This window comes from Protopterus annectens, chromosome 14.part0 (genome assembly GCF_019279795.1).
Source record: "Protopterus annectens isolate FY-2018-M chromosome 14.part0, PAN1.0, whole genome shotgun sequence".
In the NCBI taxonomy this organism is placed as follows: domain Eukaryota; kingdom Metazoa; phylum Chordata; order Ceratodontiformes; family Protopteridae; genus Protopterus; species Protopterus annectens.
The window spans coordinates 1140906178-1140924620 of NC_056748.1; the positions used below are offsets into that span (position 1 = coordinate 1140906178).

The 18443-nt window shown below is 37.9% G+C and overlaps 1 protein-coding gene and 1 non-coding gene across 4 annotated transcripts in view; one reads left to right on the forward strand and one right to left on the reverse strand.

The window, feature by feature from the left end:
- The window catches only part of ENTPD1 (ectonucleoside triphosphate diphosphohydrolase 1), a 1310478-nt gene that overhangs the window by 215067 nt on the left and 1076968 nt on the right, over nt 1-18443 (forward strand). The window lies entirely within an intron of this gene.
- On the reverse strand, nt 7949-8030 carry TRNAS-UGA. The gene has a single exon. It is a non-coding gene; the product is annotated as a tRNA-Ser (tRNA).

Sequence of the window (18443 nt, forward strand, 5' to 3'; positions counted from 1 at the left end):
GAAAACTAGCTGGAAATGTAAGCCTATCACAGAGCATTAAAATAGTTATTTCATACTTGTAGAATTCTAAGAAAATCTTTTCATGCTTTTTAACTACTGATTTCCTTATCTTAAGGAGAAAAAGTCATTAAAACTGCTTTAATAACTGAATCAAGCAGGGGCGGCTCGTGGCATCGGTCTGCTGCAGCCCCATCAAGAAAAAAAAAAAAAGTACTTTAACTTTTTAATTTTACTTTTTTTTTTTTTTTTTTTTTTTTTTTTTACTGTCAGTTTACATTGAGTCGCTCACCTTTTATCAGCCGGCTGCTTTATGCCGACTGACTGAGCATGCGCACTTTCAAATTCCGTTTTTTTTTTTTTTCATTCTTAGATCCAAGTTACTCCAGCGCTGCAGTCCGGAGAGCAAATTAAGACATCAGTCTGATGCCCAGCAGTCTATGCGGTTCCAAACCACACAGAATTGAAAGGGGTTTGGACTGCGACGTCCGCAGGCACGTACATGACGTGCATGGGCTAAATGGCTTCTGATTGGTTCTTGCTCTCTTCCCGGGCTTTATGTGCTGGGAAAAGAGTAAGAACCAAATAGTAGCAGCCGGGTGAGCACTGAATTAACGTCTCTGCATTTTTGCATAAAGGGAAACATCAAATGTCATATTGTCCTGAGGCTAAGGGCTGGCTAACTAACCTAATTCATTTCCCAACTTCGTTCGATCGGATGGACAGTGTGTGATTGACTTACTATTAAGCTGATCTGGTGAGTCTGAACACCAAAGGTTCTGGTTTTATTCTGGAAATTACCTGCAATATATGCAATACTCCTGACTTTTATTTATGTAATTCGAGTCGTCCAGACTCATCCTTCTCTTGTATTGTGCCATCCATGCATGCTCACTTACTTGGATAGCGTGTACATACAATGTGTTGTTGAACTTGTTGATAATTGTCATCCACACTTAACTAATACCCCAACATGAATACTTTTAAAAACAAAAATATTACAGTCATATTAGGCAATACCATCAAATGAAATAAATATGCAAACTGCTCTTTGAAGTCTGAAGTGCTTGGAGCATGTGACACCCTTTCCCAAAATTGTCTCAGCTGCAAATATGTAATATTATATATAACTTGTCTCTCTTTTTTCACTAGCCGGCACAAAGTACAATGCTTCACACACTGAAATATTGCTGTTTTAATTACAGGCCTTACAGCAATGTGTGTCATTTCCAAAGCAAGCTAGGAGCGTTTATTTCTAATATTTGGGCATCTCAGTGGTTTTGGTTCTTCTTGGGCATGCAGTATTTTGTCTATTCTCATTTGTTGCTTTTAGACAAAGGTAGCACTAAAAAACTGAGTTTGTTGTTTGTGTTTGCTGTAGTACCCTCTAGCATAAATAAAGTAATGTAACTAATCTACCCAGCATTCCTGCTTTATAGCAAATTCAGTCCATACCTACACTTTTCTTCAAAGGTGCAGGTTCATCATCCAATACAGAAAAAATGTAAACCTTGTTTCAAGCAGCACATGGAAATAGTAGGTTTATTGCAATCTCTATGTGAGCATGACTAAAAATAAAATCGTGTCTGAGGTCGATGTTGTAAATTCAGGATTAGACATGATTCTGGAACATTTCTCGCTGGGCATCCACTGAAAATAGGCTATGTCCTAGTTGGACTTTCCCAGTTTACAAATGTTAAATAAATAAATAAATAAATAAAATGTATTCACAGTATGTATGCACATCTTAATGACTTCATGATAATTTGGTGAGTGCTACTTCAGTGAATGCTAAAATTGTGATAGCAAACCACTGAGGTAATGTTAAGGTGAAAAGGCAATCGGTCGAAGGCTGAAATGCGAGCATCCTGAAGAAAAAGTTAAGAATGGAAACTGTCAGCAGGAATACCAGGCAACAGAGAGTCAAAGTACTGAAGGTCCTGCATGATGGCATCATAGCCTATGAACAACAAACACTGTGGCACCGCCAAAAGCACAGGCATCAAAGCAATTGGACACTGCATGCTTCTGCGAAACCCCTCAGTCCCTCAAACTCAGCATGTCCCTATACTTATGTATATGCCTCTCCTCTTGTTTCACCCTGTGTGTGTGTGTGTGTGTGTGTGTGTGTGTGTGTGTGTGTGTGTGTGTGTGTGTGTGTGTGTTGGGGAATACCTCAGGCTTGAACCCTGTACCTTGTATGCAGGTGTTAAAGACCTGAATTTCCTACCCACCACCATTTGTAAAAAAAAAAAAAAAAAATTGCAGATTTTTGTCTCATATTTGATCTGATCTGTTCCTCATAATATCTGTGGTTTGCAAATGTTGCCATGCTTGATATTTGATGGTGTAGCGGTAGCAGTGTTGCCTCATAGCTGCAGGTTTGATTCTTGGCTGGGGTGCTGCCTTTGTGGGGTCTGTATCTTCTCCCTGTGCTTGTGTGGATTTGCTTTTGTGTCCTCCCATGTTACAAAGACATGTCTGCATTATTTCTTCCTGGGCCTCTGCTGAAAATGTTTTTGTTCCAAGTCAGACTGTCCTGATTAACAAATGTTAAATAAAATTGACAGGCATTTGAATTTCAGACTTCAGGTTTCTGAATGTTTAATTCCTTGCATATTTGATGGTGCTGTGGTAGTATTGTTGCCTCACAGCTATAGGTTTTCTGGTTTGATTCTTGGCTGGAGTGCCTTCTGTGTGCAGTCTGCATCTCCCCCTTGTGTTTGTGTGGATTTGCTCTAGTGCCCTGTCATTTTACAAAGACGTGTCTGCAGTATTAATCCCTGGGTCTCTGCTGAAAATTGTTTTTGTTCTGTCAGCAGTAAAATTGACAGGCATTTGAATTTCAGACTTCATGTTCTTCAGAAAATACATAGTAACACAACCGTAACACAACCATTTATTCTAGCAATTTTCTAAGTTTATAATATGAATATTTGAAATTTGTCCCTATTTTTGGGACTGTATTCCCCCATTATTGGCTTCATCCACTTTTTTGTGCTAAGGTTGACAGCTATGGCAAGAACTGAATTCACTGAATATGTTTGAGGGCTGTATTCCCTCATTACTGTGTTTGTCCAGGTGTTTTGTACTAAGAGGTTGACAGCTATGGTGAGAACTGAATTCACTAAATGATAGCCATTTAAGTTTCAGTCTTCCTTTCTTTTACAAAGCAGCCGATTTGGTGTAGTGGTATGTTGCTCTGACTGTTTTGCACAGGGACCTTGGCAGTAAAATGTATGATGGTAACACAGCATTTTATTCTAGCAACTTTCCAAGATTATACAAGCAATGTTTAATGTGTCCCTGGTTTTTGGGCTTTTGACCCCCCCCCCCCAATACATTTTGGCTTTTTCCAGTTTTTTTGTGCTGCAAAGTTGAGATGCAGTTTAGTATTGAGTAGATTTTACAAGGAGCTGAGAGCTGCAGGGGAAAAGAAGTTTAGTGTTGCTTAAATGAAGCTGACTTGCCTTGTTAATAGCACAACAGGTTGTGTATTTGCTTTTAATGCAGAAGGCTGTGGGTTCTACTCCCACAGGGGGTGGATGCTGCCATACTGAGAATGTTCTCCTTGGTGAAGATACTAACTATGAGTCTGTTATCAATTTGCCATCCATTTCCTCTTGCAAAATTACTAGCTTATCATTTTTTTAATGTAATATAGGCAATTTATTCCTGAGGGGCAACAGACACTTTATTTTTCGATGAAACCATGAAATATAAAGGTGTTTGCTAGCAGCAACCTCTTCATTAGTTACAGATTTCTTTAATGTGGAATTATTTAGATGACTTTTACTTCTTCAGAGATTGTGCATATTTACTGATAATGGACTGTAGAATTGTGCATATTTACTGATAATGGTGGACTGTAGAATTGTGCATATTTACTGATAATGGTGCACTGTAGAATTGTGCATATTTACTAATAATGGGGGACTGTGGAAGTCTGAGTAGACTTTTATAATAAATGTTCTGAACTAGGCAGTTTTGCCATTATGGGTGCATGCATTTTGTTTCATTGCTTACTGGAAAAATGTTCAAAACAAATTTAAAACGCCCTCTAACAACTGTACTGTATTGTACAAGGAATATAATTTAGTACAATGAGGAAGGTGTATCTATTGTACAAGGAATATAATTTAGTACAATGAGGAAGGTGTAGAGCACATGTATGTTTCATATGCAAGGGGCCTATGATTTGAAAACAGCCCAAAATTAGTCTATCTGCCACTGGCAAAATGTATTTTCTTTGAATGTGGGTTTCAGTGCTGTTTCGATGAATGTGAGTTTCAAGGGCAGAGAAGTTTTAATGCTAAGTTTTCATTGTGAGACTACATTGCTTTGTTTAGCAGATGACTTAGTGTTTGTGCTGTAAAATACAAAATAAAACTTTCAAATGAAGTCCAAGTCATCATAGAAGTAAAGCAGTAGTCACATTAGTGTTTATGGTAAATGGAGTGAAATAGCCAAGTAATGGTTCATTGGAATGGCTGCAGAGGCTCCATTCAACCATGATTTTGTCAGGGGGAAGGGCAGCAAACCCAGACAGGCCCAGCTGAACTATACCTCCCAACTGTCCAGATTTTCAAAGAATGAATAGATTTTTGCTTCTTATTTTTGGTTTGTTCTTTATAAAATTTGTAGTTTTCTGGCAAATCATTTAGGAATTAAGTCACTAAATAATGATACACTGAGTTTCAGACTTCATAACCTTCAGAAAAATGCATGGTAAAGTAAGAACTGTTATTCTATCAACTGTCTCAATTTATACAAGAGCAATTTTTAGTACTGTTATATGTTCCCCCAATATATTTGGCCTTGTTCAGATTTACTGCATTAACAGGTTGACAGGTACATGCAAATAAATTGCTTTATAGAATTAGGCATAGCCAACCTCTCAACTGTCCCCGATTTTGGCTCAAAATGTTGCTCTTCCCCCTAATAACGGTCTGGTTTCTGTCATATTTTTGTACTGTTGATTTATGCTTATTACTCAGATTTATGCTTATTACTCAGAAAGTGCCTGTTGCTCTCTGTTTAAGTAGCAATGCTTTAATGACCATAAGGTAAGCTTGTCTGAGATCATAAGATGCAAGTAAGCTTTAATAGGCATACTGTTAAAGAATTGTCAACATTGAAAGCCTTTCTGTTATTGTCATGCAGAGAATACTTGACTAGATAATGTATAAGCCTTGGGTATTAAAGGACAGGATTCGATTATTTTAAAAAGCTCATTACACTTGGAGACTTCCAGTCATCTCTACAGGCTTTACCCGTAAACTAAACAAATGCCAATCATGTGTGGTCCATAACCTGTACAGTAATCCTTTAAGCAATGTATCTTGAGCTTGTTTCTTGTTTGCTTTTCATTTTTTACTTTGATCATGTTTTCCCCATGAAACAAGTAGATAGTTATCAGGCAGCAGGTCTTTTTTGGATAAGAAACATTTTTACAAGTGGGGGCATCACAGAGATTTCTACTTTCAACATGTTACTTGGTACTTTAATAAAGCTGAATATATTATAATTAGAACTGCAGTGCAAGGAGAAGTGGTTTGAGTTGAGTGCTTCTGGTTTTTCTTATACTTGATTTTGACTGGCATTCCAGTAATGTATTTAAAAAGTAATTTGTTTTTTCATGCCTCACAACCTTTTGTTTCCATCTAGATATTAAGTAAGCTGTCATGCAGCCAATGCATTGAAATATTTTTATTCTTCTACACTTATTTTTGTCTTGATTGGACTCTCATAATGATGGTTTGGTACCCAGGGCAGCGTATTTAATTAAAGTTAGTTTTTGTGGTTTTGAGCATAGCTCCTCCCCTTTCTAGCTGGCCACACCCATTCCACTTGGCCCCACCCATTCAGCTGTCTCCTGCAGCCCCCCTTTAATTTGAAGTCACCAGCCGCCACTGGAATCAAGCCCTAAGTCAGTAACCCTATAAAATAAAACTAATACCACTAAGTGTATCTTTCCAAGTAACCATTCCCCCAATGCACAGACATAAAACTGTCATTCATGCCACACCTTCTTAAACTTGTCTTGATGCATTACACTACACTGAATTTTGCAACTAGCCTTATTACTTTTGTCTCAAATTTTCTTGTGTACTTTCCTTATTTCTTCTAAATTTTTGTACTTTAACTTTTCTCCCTTTATCCTTAGTCTTAATTAATTAATTAATTAATTACTTATTTTATCTGCATTTTCCTCAAAAGGATTTGAGAATTATTGATGGCACATAACTGAACTTATGCAGAAAAACATCTACATATAAGATTACCCTTTAGCCTATAATTCCATCTAGGCTTCTGTTATGCCACAAAAAATATATATCTTTTTTGTGCATGTGTAAAATACTCTGGCTACAGTTATACAGGAAACAATTGTCAATTATTGGTGGTTACCGCCATCTACATGAGTGAAGGTTTCCCTATGCCTACTTTAAATTTACCACTATTTAATTTTTTGTAAAGCCATTATTTTTTCCATTACAAACTATTGAATAAACATGAAATGACATTTATATTTTCCCAACACATTTGCCCTAGAATAAAATACCTCTTTTTGAATCTATTATACACTACAAAATATCTAATTCCTTACATGCCAGATGAGTAGTCACTAACTGGCATGGAAAGAATTCCCGACATTTCTAATTTTAAGTAACCTGAATCTTTTACATGTTGTTTTACTGCAAGCACAGAAACATTCCAGTCATATGTAACAACTTACCCTGGTTTACTTGCTTAGATTTTAACTAATGAATAACAAAAACAACAGAAATGTATTCCTATTATAATCCTTTATTTTTCTCAATCAATGCTGATTTGTTTAATATAAAATTTATCTTTGGCTAGAATCTGAAATGGTGGTGACCTCCTAGCCTCTGTCTACAATGTATGTTTGCTAACTCTTAGTCTGTCTTTAATTTTATTCGGAGGTGAGTTAACCTCTAGTCTCCATGTAGCTTTTTTTCTCACATGGTTTTGGAGACATCTTTTTTGTCTCTATACCTTGTAAAGGCTTAGTGAAAAATGACTATGACATGCATAATAAACGTATCCTTATTGTAACACTGAATAATTAAATCTACTGCTGTTTTTTAGTTTACCTAGGATAATGCATCACATGATTTAAAAAAAAGTGAATTGAACCAAAACAGCTTCAGCAAATGAACATCTTTTGAACTTAGAAATTTATAGTTGCATGTTTTCTTCTTCCTTGGCAAAAAATGCTGTTTTAAAATCAAATCTGTCACTATGCCAAGTATGCTTAAGTTTATGAATTACTACTATAACCCTGTAGCTTTATGTTGGGTGGTTATAGGAGTGTACTAGGCTAGAGACCACTAGGGTCTTTTTAAGCCTAGTCATCCATCCTAAATCTCTGACAAATTCTGATACCCCTTGATAAGTGTAAGCAGAGGCTTGGGAGATGAAACATTTACTGGCTGTGTGTCCATTAGAGACGTAGGGGCCAAACCAGAGATGAATTCCCTGTTCAATATTCAGCTGTCCAAGTTACACTTCAGTTGGGTTAGGGAGGAACTCTGCTTCACGTGAATGGGGAGCCTCTTCCATAGAAGGGGTAGTCTCTGGGATACATAACTCTCTCTCCATTAGTTTCTGTTTATATCACAGGAAAACCGTAAGCCTTTAGAATAGATAACTCTGGTGCTGTTTGTTTTGCGGATATTTATTTAACATTTGTTAACCAGGAAAGTCCAACTTGGAATGAAGCCAATTTCTCAGCAGAGGCCCGGGGAGAAAGGCTCCAGATGCATGTCTTTGTAACGTGGTAGGAAACCGGAGTAACCGGAGAAAACCCACACAAATGCAGGGAGTACATGCAAACTCAGCACAGAAGGCACTCCAGCCAAGAATTGGACTGGAGAACCTCTTGCTGTGAGGTGACAATGCTACCACTGTGCCATCCGAATAAAGATAACACAGCGAGCAGAGTTTGAACCTGCGTGGGGAGACCCCATTGGATTTCAAGTCCAACACCTTAACCACTCGGCCATCGCTACATAATGATATGCAGGAAGTCCATCAATCTGTAGTTTGACAATGCCTTGTATGCCATGTATAGATCTCCAGATTGTAGGAAACAGGATACTGGAATAGGCATTGAGGTGATCTACATAGGACATGTTACTTATGGGTTCATAGGTGTGTACTAGGCTAATGGCCCTGGGGCCTTTACAAGTCTAGCCCATAGACGTGCCCTGGCATTGTCCCCCCATCGTTAGTTCCCAGTGCCTCTATCAAGTAGAGCCACTGGAATGATCCCCGAGGTGAACTTTCTATTTCCCATCCACTCATCAAGATTTCTCTTGAAAAGGGCTAGTGAGGTGCTCTGCTTGACATTTATGGGAAGTCTGTTCCAGAGCATGGGTAGTCTCTGGGTTATGAATCTGTCCCTCCAGCATGTTCTGCTGGTTGTGGTAATGAGGTTGAGGTCTCTGGAGTATGTGGTGCGGAGGGATTGAGATTTCTTTAGATGTAGCATTTATAACAGAGCTGGGTCAGACATGGCTTTGTAAGTTGAGCAGAGATCGCCTCTTAGTAGACAATGTGAGACAGAGAATAGCTGGAGTTTTTTGAGTCTGTCCATGTAGGACATGTGTTTAAGACCTAGGATCCTCTTCATGAGGTACTTTTGTGGCTCCTCCAGCTGTTGCAGGTGTCTAGTGAGGTACATGCTAAATGGGGCATTATACTGTATGACCTGTCTAATGAGGGAAGAGTAGAGCGAAATGATGATCTCTTTCTTCCTTGATGCAAAACCCTTGGTAGTGAGATGTGCCACGTAGAAGTACTTTCTGACCACAGTGGCAATGTGATTACTGTCAACCTATGTCCCCAGATCTCTTATAACACCTTCAGTGTTCAGTGGGCTCCCATCGATGTGGTAATTAGTAGGAACCTAGTTTTTCCCAAAGGGGATGCCAGCGCATTTTTTGACATTACGCTTAAGGCCATGGATTCGACACCAGTCATTGGTCTCTGAGGCCTTTCTATAGGATGTCTGCATCACTTGGGGAGTTAATAATGGCCCCCAGCTTGCAGTTGTCTGCAAATTTGGTCAGCCAGAGTCCCTCCATGTTGGCCTGGACTTCTAAGAAGTAGATGCCAAACAGGAGAGGACCGAAGACCGATCCCTGTGAGACTCCACTCGTGATTGGTCTGTAGTCTGACTTGGAGTCCGCTACTTTCACAATGTGGGTTCTATCTGTGAGTCAGTTTGCAACCCACCTAACAATATAGGGGTTGATGCCTAGTTTGCTGAGTTTATCAGTAATTCCTGAGTGAGGAATGGTATCAAAAGCCTTGGCCAGATCAAGGTAAGCTGTATGAACTGCCTTACCTTCATCCACCGCTCTGGTGACTGATTCAGAAGTCAACCAGGTTGAGCAGGCATGTATTCCTTTAGTGAGGAACCTCTGTGAATGTTGCAATTGTTGGATGTGCCTGGTTAGGTACATATCAAAGGGGACATTTCTCTCCATGATAGGTCTGATGAATGCTGAATGCAGTGGGACAATGACCTCCTTGCACCTAGATGCCATACGTTTGTTTATGCGTTGCACAACAAAGTTATTTGTCTGTCAGCCCTTTCCTGTAGAACATTAGTGTTGGTGGGGAGACTATGACTGTTCCCTAATATGCAGTCTGCAGCTTTGGTCAGCCAGATGCTCATGGCATTGTTCCTGACTTCAGTGAGGTGCATGTCAAAAAGGAGCAGTCCCAGGTCCAATCCTTGGGGGACTTCACTTGTGACTGGCCACTTTGTAGAAGTGAAATTCTCAGTTTTAAATTCCTGGGTCCTGTCTGTGATCTAGCTGGCTGTCCACTGGGTGACATAAGGGTCTATACATAACCTCTTGAGTTTATCACCAATGTCTGATTAAGGTATTGTGTCAAATACTTTGGCCAGGTCAAGGCAGGAAGTGTGAACCATTTTGCCCCCATCCATTGTTTTGGTGACCTTTTCAAAAAAGTCCACCAGGTTGATTAGGCATGACTTGCCCTTGATGAAAGCATATTGTGTTAAGTCCAGTGTCTGCAGATTTCCTATGTCATTACTGATCATTTTCATAACGCTTTCCATGGCGTTGCATATGAGACTTGTGCAGTTGTAGTTTCTAGGGTATGTAAATGGACCACCTTTGTGAAAAGAGATGATTGTTGCTGCTGTTCATTCATGAGTTACAAAGCCTGTTTGAAAGCTATGGCTAAATAGCAATTCAAGGGGGCCCGATGGGTCATGTGTCATGCCATCTAGAAGGCATCCTAGGATATTGTCTAAACCAATTGCTGCAGTGTTCTTGATCTTTGAGACAGCATTGAGGACCTTCTCCCTAGTGAAAGTATCTCGTATATAATCTAGTTAAAATGTTCCACAAAAATCTCAGGGTGTAAATATATAGCCCATTTGCTAATTATTTCCTTTTTGAGTAAACTAAGAATTGTATTTAACAAATAGATGAGAAGGAAGTAGATATGGAATAAAAAAAAAATCCAAAATAAAGTATACTTTGAAATATCCAGAGGTCCTTTTGGATGATGCAGAAACAAAACTTTCCTTCTCTTCACTGCATTTTCCAAGACAATTAAATTACTGTTTGACGCTCATAAAAACTTCATTTTCCATATTGAACGTGCAGGTTTCCAAAAAAACATATCCTGAACATACTCGAAACCTTGTTACATTTTCAAAGTGAATCCCAACAGTCTGATAGCAATACCACCTCACAATTAAGTCTTGTACTCAAATCCTGTAAAAGATGCAACTTACATAAGCCACTGCATAGTCATACATGCACAAAATTCCATCATTAAATCTTCAACATTAAGAAGTGTTGTATAAAATAAACTAGAAACTATTTGCATTACCTTAGATTAAAATATTAAAAAAGTGGTTAGCCCTCATAATGTAAATATCCCAACAAAACAGTTTTGTAACTGCAAGTATGTCATTGTGTGGGGTTGGTTATAGTATGAGCAATTTTATTGTCTTTATAGCAAGATATCATTACTGAATTGTATATCAGCAGTATATCATCTCCCTCTTATGTTTTTTTCATGCAGCAAAGAAAAATAACATGCAACTTGGAAATTTAAAATGTGCAAGCTATAAACATGTAAAAGTGGAAGAAGTAAAATCAGACATTGTGAAAAAAGAACAAGTTTGAATAGCAATGTTTTTGCACTAGCTGCCATTAAATGTATTTTTTTTTTAATGTAACCTATAGTAGCCAGAATTTGCACTTATGAAGACCTCTGGTTAAACATACTGTTGTTCCTATGTTAGAAGCATTGCTGTAAACCGTCTGGTTATAATTTATAGCTCAAAACCACAAGCCACAGTTCACAAGAAAAAGGGGGCTATTACCTAAAAAAATATTAAAGGGCTTGCACCCCCATGTCTATGTTGAATGCTAATGTAAAGAGTTTTGACATCAGGCATTAAACCAGTACATTCCTGCCTCCCATTTTAAATGTATAATTTTATTTAAAAAAAATCCTGTGCATCTCTAATGTAGGAAGGAAGTTTAAGAACAAAACATGTACTACTAAGGGTGTCATTTATATATTGAAATGTACATGTAATCTCTTATGTGGGTAAAAGTCAGAGGGCTTTTAGGTTAAGACTCCAGGGGCATATTGGGGACATAAAGAAGGAACATTTGGAGAGTCCCATAGCTTTACATTTTAAAAAATACCACCAAGGGGATTTTAACCTGTTGCAGGGTTGTATTTTAAAACAAGTAACAGTACAATTTGGGGGAAAATATTACACTCAAAGATAAATTATTGTATAAAGAGGCTATGTACTTTTTAAAATACAATACTTTGGTACCTTGGGGGTTAAATACTGAATGCAGCTGGAAGTATTTGATTAATGAATGTTGAAACTTATTTTTTGTTCTACCTTGTATTGTTTACTCATATTATGCTTTATGTGATAAATCATTGTTTATTGCCTGTACTGGAGCTTTTCTCCCCGGGCCTCTACTGAAAACAGATATTTATGTCCAGCTAGACTAGCCCGGTCAACAAATGTAAAATAAAAATAAAATAAAAATTGAATTGAATAATTGTATAATTATTTGCCTTGGACTTTGTAGTATACTACTTGATTTGTTAAAGTTTTATTACTCCTTGATGGCTATAAGCTAAGGTGCTAGAGGTGTTTGTATTTCCTTGTGACATTGTTTTATCCTGATTTATTGTTTTTGTCTGGTGTGTGAAAATTTATAACTCATCTGGCAAACAAGCAACATAGTAACACATCTGGAATTCATTATGTTAAAATTACAGTCTAAAATATCTCTGCAGACTGCATAAAACCAGTGAAGAAAGAAATCTGTACTAATTTATTTCAATTACTTTTTAAACCAAAAAAATAAGAAAAAACATGAGTCCCAATGTCTCCATGAAAACAGGCATCACGGATGATTTTCTCACTTTTGACCGAGCAAACTGTCAATGTCTTTGAAGGTCAGGTATACTACAGGCACAGATGGACTTTGTGATTTAGAAAGTCTGCCTTTTTTAACTGCTCACCATTTCTGTGCTTATTAGGAGCTTGAAGAAAACAGTTTTCCTAATTATTAATTAATGGGTCTTTCAGTTTGTGAAATTCTCTCATCTGTCTTCCCTGGACAACATAGAACAATTCACACACCATCACACCTTTACATACAAGATTTTTAATCACGTGTTTGCCATTTGGACTGATGTAACAGTTCATGGTAAGACAGAGTATTGTTGCTTTTCCTTTTAGTTTGGCTGGTAAAACCCTGTCTGACATGTAAATACTTTAAGGAATCTGAGAATTTACATTTATCAGTCTATTTGGACATTCTTTTTCTGTTATAAACTCCTACAGTTTACATAGCAGACTTCACTCTACCATGCAGCTTTTATTAATGCATTCTGAGCCAGAAATACATTCATGTATTAGCTTCTCCCTCAAGAGATGCTCCCTTTAAAAAAAAATCAGTCAACTTTTATAGCATAATTCATTGCAAGCATGCAGTTAGGAAAATATTATAATCGCCATCCATGCATTTTGACAGGCTGATAAGATACCAGTTACCAGTTCTCCAGTTTCGTCTTCTGACAATGCACATGATGCAGTAAGCTAAGCTCCGCTGCTCCAGCCTTTTCCTTTGACAAGTCCTACACTGACCACATTCTAAAGACCTATTCAATTGACTGGCAATGGATGCTTTATAATGAATCCTTTTTCATTCCTTATTCCCACATCTCTCTTTCCACCTGCCATGACATGTCATAAATTTGCTGGCCGTTGAGAGAATGTACAAGATTCACCTGTTTCTTTAGGCTCACCATTGTTAAGGATCTGACTGGTTGCAATTCCAAAAAATTTCTGAAAACATAAATCATGTTTTGCAATCAATTTTATTCAGAAAATGTTTTAGCACCTTACTGAGATTACACAAAAATGAATCTAAAATGGAAGACTACAAAGGCTAACTTGTATACATGAAAGAAAGTACAGATCATCAATGTCCCATTTTACGTGGTACATTTTAGAATGTCCTCCAATCACAATTCTCACATACTAGACTGACATAAAAGTAATACAATAATCTATTATTTTTGTAATTTAAATGACAGCTGAAATTGTCACACCTATAGAAAGTTTTCATCTGATGAGTTACCCTTTACTTCCCACATTCAATAGAACTAACTGTGGTCTATTCATAGAAAGCAGGGTCAAAGTACAGTTGCAAAATGCTTCACACTGCAGCTTTCACAAACAAACCAGAGATGTACTTTATCTAGACTAGAAACAAGCAGTTGTCGCATAACATCTGAAATAAATTCATAGAACACAAATATGTTTTCTGTCCCAGCTTGCTTTTAAGAAATGCAGTTAACTTTGAGGAAGTCCACTCTGATACATTTGCCTTGATATTCTAACAGTGTTCTTACTCCTCTGTCCTTGCTATGGTTTCCCTATTTCCTATAATAGTCCTATCAGTTCCTGCCAAGGCCTCTGATGTTTGTAAATATTGCTACATTTTTTCTAATGTCTTTAATCTTGCTTCATACTCCTGGACCACATAAAATCATTGGATATATTACAGTTAATGGGATAAGTGTTTTTCTTCAGCAGGCTAGATTATCATACCCTTCTTCTGAATCTTTGCTGCTTGCATTACAGTAAAGAGTGTTTTTCTTTAGTAACTTGACAACTAATAATCTTACCCTGGTTCAGGCTTAACCTGCTGAAATCGACCATCTCATAGCTCAGTCAAGTCACTGTGATGAGTGGTTTTCTTTAATAAAGAATAGCTGTCCTGTGAGCTGACAGTACCAGCTGTATATAGAAGTACTTATAAAACTTTAACCGACTATGAACTTCAGATTCTCGGCAGCAGTACATTAACAGTGACAGGACCGTAAGCAGTCCATTTTTTAGGGTCTATATTAGAAAACCGAAGATGCATTCTTTCAAATGCATCTTGGTCAAACTTAAAAGGCTGAAAACGCAAAATATCGAAGCGGCTGTTAAGCGAATTCTTTCCCTGGGAAAGAATATGCTTGGCTGTTTCAGTACTTTTCCATTTTTGGCACTGTAGTGCAGTCTCGAAGTTTATATATTTAAGTAGGCGTGGCAAAGCCCCCCCCCCACTTAATGTCTTTCGGCTTTTCCTGGTTTGGGGTTGCCACAGCGGAACTCCGGTCCGCTTATGATTGGCAGTGGATTTTTACAGTGCCGAGTTGCCAGCCCGATGCCCAACCATCAAAGAAGGCAAGCACATTCATGCTCGCACCTACCTGCATGTCTTTAGCATCACTTGACCACGAGGAGGACATGCAGACTCCACACAGAAGGTGCTCCAGCCGTGAATTGAATGGGAGAACCTCTTGCTGTGAGGCGACGATGCTAACCGCTGCACCACCAAAGCCTCCCACTTAAAGAAATTGTTTTGTATTTATTTATTTTTTTTTTTTTTTGTTGGAACAGCGATTTTTTTCCCTTGGAATAAAATCACTGTTCTGATACTTCGACATTGTAAGGTTTTGCTTACATAGGGTCGATCAATCACAGTTCGCTTTTTTAAGCATTCAGTGATTTAATGTAGACCCGTTTTTTATGGTTACATGACTCCATTTAGTAAGCAGTGAAATCTGAAACCTCAGACCATTTTATAAAAGGATGAATGTACACCTCGAGCTCCTACTGAGCAGCTTGTTATCGCAATGTAAACAAGAACTAAACGATTTCAGGTACTCTTCAAATACCTTATCGACAAATGGATATTTAATCAGCGTTGTTCAAAAGAATGACAGTGATAGTTTGCTAAAAAGAATGACCTTTAAGAACTTCATTGTTCCATTAAAATATTCTGACTGCAATCACATAAGTAGATTAAAATGTTTGCTTTCTTAATCAATTACAATGTTTCTGAGTTAGTTCACTTTCTGTTTTTTCTTTCATGGTAGTACCTCAACACAATAATTTATTCAACACTTTTTTTCTAATTTTGTTCCTTTTGCACTTTCTTAGCCATCGACTTGACAGTTGCACGACAAGGTTCAAAGCTCAACTGACTGAGCCAAGTCTTTTAGGCCCCTTTACCACATTACTGGTATGTGTGTACAGCTTCAAATCAGTTCTGTATTTCACAGAGAAACTAAACGTTACCCTTTGCCAGTGCCGGAGTTTCCAAGAAACTTGTACCAAAGTCTGCCAGAAATGGACAGATGACCAACTCTTTCTGTGCTCTGTCTTTGTCAGCATTAGGAATGCAAACAGTAGCAGCAAGCATTTTAAACTTTTGGGCAGCTTTTGGATTATTGTAGTCACTGTGGTACTTTTTACTCTTGAGCGCTGCGCCAAACAATGTCAGAAAAGAAAGTGACATTCCAGGTGTTTAATTAGTGCAGTTTAAAACTCACGGATGTCATGGCATTATAACTGCTCTAGTAAAACCTATAATAACTAGAACTGGATATAAATTGGGTTTTATCACTGTAAGTGTTTCTAACAAAGGGCACTCTGTTTATTATGTTTTATCATGTAGAAAGGCAAAAAACATGAATGGTTTCATACCTTCTTATTCACCACAGAGGGTCTACAGCCATGTTTATGATAGAGTCTAAATGTGAATGTACTGTTGGCATACCAAACATGGCAATTTGTTAAATGCAGGCCATAGTCTACTGCAGACATCAAGAAGTTGTGACCTTTGTAGGTTTGTTTCCATTTCTCCTTTCTGCTTTTCTTCTTTTTTGTATGTACTTTGCTTCACCACTTAATTTGATTGCAGGACATGAAATTTCAGGGCTAATAGTGTAATTGCAGCCCTGACATATATGGTTAGTACATATCAAAGTACACCACAAAGCTCTCTGTAAAACTGATCTCACAAATTCTGTAACACTGATCCATGATAGGAGCAATCAGATTGGAGTAATTTAAAATGTAAAAGGTGTGGGTGAGATTTGACAGCAAGCTCCTGAATGCATGGTTATTTAATTCCATACCTGACTTGTGTTTAAACATACAGACCTTGCACACTGTATTCCATGTTTTGTAGGTAGTGTTTGCAACCTAAGTTAATGTTTGCACTGCTGGTATTGACATGAATGGCTTTGACAGAGTATGCTTGTCTCAGAGCAGATGCCTTGCTTCTGGTTTCTTTAGCACTGAATTATTGCTGGCAAGCCTTTGGAGTCTGTTTTACAGCTGCTTTTTCTTCTTCTTTTTTTGGGAGCCAGGAACAGTTACAGAAGGGTTGTGATGTCTAGCACTTGTTGCCAGTGTGTGTGCGTGAGTGGGGATCAGGGTAGGCAGACACGCTGACAGCATGTTGCTAGAACATGTGCGTGCCCATCTTCTAAGGCATAAGAATGCAAAATAATTTGTTTGCAGTATTATGGGAAAGTAGTGGTTCCCAACAATGTTTCACGGTGACCTTTAATTTCAACAACTTATCATACATACAGTTTTTACCTACAAGCTAAATATTCTGCGACCAACTTTTTTGTTAGTGAATTTCACCACAACAAATTCCCATAGAAACTGACCTGACTCGTTTCATCTCTTATGGTCTTCTTACTGCTTTAATCCCATGATGTCACTCGACTCTCAGTTGTTTCCCTTCTCTATTAATCTTACGTGGATCCCCTTGTTTTACTTGCGAAGTTTTTGACTCCCTGCATCTCTGTGAGCTGAGTGATTTTCTGAATCCTGTGGGCCTTTCTAACTCTGTTGTTTAAGAGTTCTTCTTTACTGTTTCCTCTTTGACGTTTGGGGCTGCTTGTTAATGCTTTCAAGACTACCTGATATGTTCCTGTGTTGGAAAGCTTAATTTTGCTGCCATCTGCTAACCATGTTTCATTCTCTCAAGGACTAAGAGCTAAGTAGCATATTCTTTCTTGGTTGTTGCACTGAAGACCGCTTCCTAAAATATGTTTAAAACCACCACTGTTCCCACCCACCACATAAACACTACCCTACACTTGGGTCTACTGAAGTTGGATATGCTTCTATACAGTACCAGCCCATGACATCAGACCTCTCGCCCACTCCACTTATAAATCCCCTAGGCATGTGCAGAGAATGTTTTGGCAGCAACAAAATTGCTTTTGCCTTGCCCAAAAAGAGACCAGCTTGTTCTATTTACTGAGCCCAGCCAACATTCTAGATTTCCTGAATGCTCAGAATTGGTCAGGCGCTAGTCACCTCCTAATGGGTAGAATCTGTGTCCCCTACTCCATCAACCTTGCAGATGACCCTTAATACTACTTGGTGCTTCATGCTATGGTTTTTGGACCCTCTTGCTCTACTTCTAATCAATTCTGTTGTAATAGCCCTTGCAATCACCTGATTGCATTCCTAGGCATCCAGATGTCACCATTCAGCATTTGTGGTATTTTTATAATAATTATGTGGCATTGCTTTAAAATGTATTAACTGCAACAATGGTTTGGAAAGTTCAGCATTGCTGTGTTATTACATTGATCAAATTCTAGCTGCAAAGATATAATCTATACAATATCAATAAAATTAGATGGAATTTTGAAAACTAGAAGCTCACATATGCTTGTGTAAAGTTGGTCTTATTTAGAAGTACGTAGAGTTTTTTAGAAACTTGTACGTAATAAGCACAGAGATTGAACCACTTCCCAATTTTTAATTAAACACTTAGTATTTTTCAAGAGTGATTGAACACTAATAATAAATTAAATGAAATTATGATTTTCTTGGCAAATCGTTAAAAAAAATGACAACTCTCAAGGCTGATCACAACATTGTGAAATCCGTTGTATGATTTCTCAGCCCATAGTCTTTCGTGAAGTTTGTCTAACTTGTAAGTGTAGGGTAAATCATAATGGAAAGGACTCCAAGGTAGATCTCCATTAGCCACATCTGAGTCATGTAAAACCAATAC